The following is a 2,526-nucleotide window of genomic DNA, read 5'->3' as shown; positions in this document are numbered from 1 at the left end:
CCCTTGGAGCTCTGCATTGGAATGGGCAGCACTCCATGCTCCATATGTTGCACTTGTGAACTCTTGCAATGGAAAACCAGCCAGTGCTACAAGAAATCCATGATTAGTGGGGTGTACATCCCTGCTGTTTACCCTTGAACTTCATGGACTTCTTACTTTTTTTGCATGGTTGTTTAGGTATTAATTAATTTAGGTACTAAATTATAGTGAATTTAATAGTGAGCAGAATGGAAATGGTAAATTAAATTAATTGTTCTTCAGTAAAAACCCCACAAACACATTCCTTCCATCCAGGTTTGGTATAACCCAATTAAAAATGGGATAGAGCTCATCCCTTTGTCTTAATAAGCATGTTAAATTAGCTATTTCCTCCTAAGAGAAAAACATGCTTAGAAACAAACTCCAGAATGTTTAGGAATGGGAAAAGAGTTGATTTCTTGTCCCCTGCTATTTGTAATCTGTGATTAAGTGGTGTGAAATGGGGCTAAGCCTTCCTGGCACTGCCTTAGAGCGCTTCCTCCTCCCCTGTGCACTCCAAATGTGTCTGGAACAAAAGTAGAGCAAGGCAGGACTAATCTCCATTTTCTCCACAGCCTTGGAAAATCTTTCCCAGTGATGTAAACTCCAAGCAAAGGCTGTCATATGTTTAATCCCACAAAGCTGGAACTCTTAGGAAGGCAGGGATATAAAAAAAAATTGTAGGGAGTTCCTACATTCCATGGGAAAAGGAACTGGAAGATGTGTTTCTGTCTCCATGCATAAAGTTAATTTCTTAGGTCCTTTTTTTTCATATGGTTGCATTTTTGAAATTGGAAATCCCAGTGATCAGAGATTGGACTGCAAAATATTTGAGTGGATGCTCAGGTGTATTTTCAAATTTGCTTATAGTGATGCTGAAAATGAAGTTATTCAGCTGCTTTGCTGCTGGATTTACACCTGCAACCACATCCTGGGGAAAACACACACCTGCCCATCTCCTGCAGGGACACTGAGGGATTGTTCCCTGCCATTGATACTGCAGGAATAGAAGCATTACTGTGAATAAAAGCTTCATTTGGAAGTTCTCTAAGTCTGGTTGCATTGATGTGACCATGACTTTAACCTGTTTGCCAGTTTGATTTGGAAATGGTCCACATTGCACATCTTTTCCTTTAAATCTCCTGTTGAGCAGCCTAAGATAAATTTATTTTATTTACTCTGATTTTTATTTGCACCAGAATAAAAGGAGACACGGTGCTGTCGTACCAGGTAAACTTCTTTTCCCTTTGGAATTGTGGATACCTGTGGCTCAGTGTGCTATAATAAATAAAGCTTTGCTGAAGCAAGGTTATAAAGCAGATTATTATTTTCTTAAGAGTGATAGAGACGCAGAGGAGTCGCCATAGAGGCACCCAAGCAATAAAAAGAGGAAAATTTCAGGATCCTAAGGCAGCTGGAAGCAGATGTGTAAATGGAACAGGGAGCACCCACTAAAATGAAAGGTCATTTCTGTATAATATAGAGAGAACTTTAGGGCTATACATTGCTGAGGAGACCTAATGGAGAGGCATAGAGCAAAAGGAAGTGAAAGCATAATATTGTAAGGAACAGGAATCAGTAAAATAGCTGAGGGTCACCAAATATTTGGGGAGACTGATAGAATGACAGGAGTTTAACTGTGGTGCAGAACTCAGGCAGCCACAGATTTCAAACCTGTTTTGGAGGCATGGGAGGGGATCCTCGGGCAGGGAGTGGTGGAGCCAATCTTTTGGGTAGTACAGACCTTCTGGGGATTTATGGAGAGTTGTTTTGGTGAGAAACCCCCATTGAATTTGTTCATTTTCTTATATTAACGTAGAGGTAGAACAAGTCTTTCCTGAGGTGATGTTCTCTATAACAGAAGCTGCATTCCTTGTTTTAAGTCATGTTTACATAGGGGGGGATGCGGGATCCTCCTCCTGCCTGCAGTAGAAACAGCAAAACATCAGCTCTGTGCCCAGGGCTGAGAGAATTCTGACTCCAAGGTCAGCTGCACTCCACAGCCTCACCTTGGAAAGCAGCAGCTTTGATTAAAAAAGGGCAACCCAGCAAGAGCCGTTTCCATGGTCTGGAAAAATTTAATCTCCTTGACTGTGATCCTCGAATCTGGTCCAGAGGAGGTTGGTGTGGCGCAGTGCTGAAATCCTGGAGCATTGTCTTGCTGCTTTCATTTGCAGAAGACCTGAAGGTTCTAACACAAAATTAAATCCTTCAATGAGTGGCAGCAGTTTATTGATCTAAAGAAAAGTGTTGCAGTTAATAATTCTTTTGTGAGAAAGGGTTTGGTTTATTATTAAGCATTATTGAAGTTTCCCGATTCATCCATCTATTCTTTTCCAGTTTGTTGTGATCATGGCACACTGCAAGGGCCTGGAGTGACTGGACAAGAGGAAATGGATTAAAATTGAAAAGGAGCAGGTTTGGATTGGAAATTGGGAAAGAATTCCTCCCTGTGAGGGTGGGGAGGCCCTGGCACAGGGTGCCCAGAGCAGCTGTGGGCGGGCCCCG

Source organism: Corvus brachyrhynchos, unplaced genomic scaffold, assembly GCF_000691975.1.
Source record: "Corvus brachyrhynchos isolate BGI_N302 unplaced genomic scaffold, ASM69197v1 scaffold544, whole genome shotgun sequence".
Lineage (NCBI taxonomy): Eukaryota > Metazoa > Chordata > Aves > Passeriformes > Corvidae > Corvus > Corvus brachyrhynchos.
Note: the sequence above shows the minus strand (reverse complement) of the source record.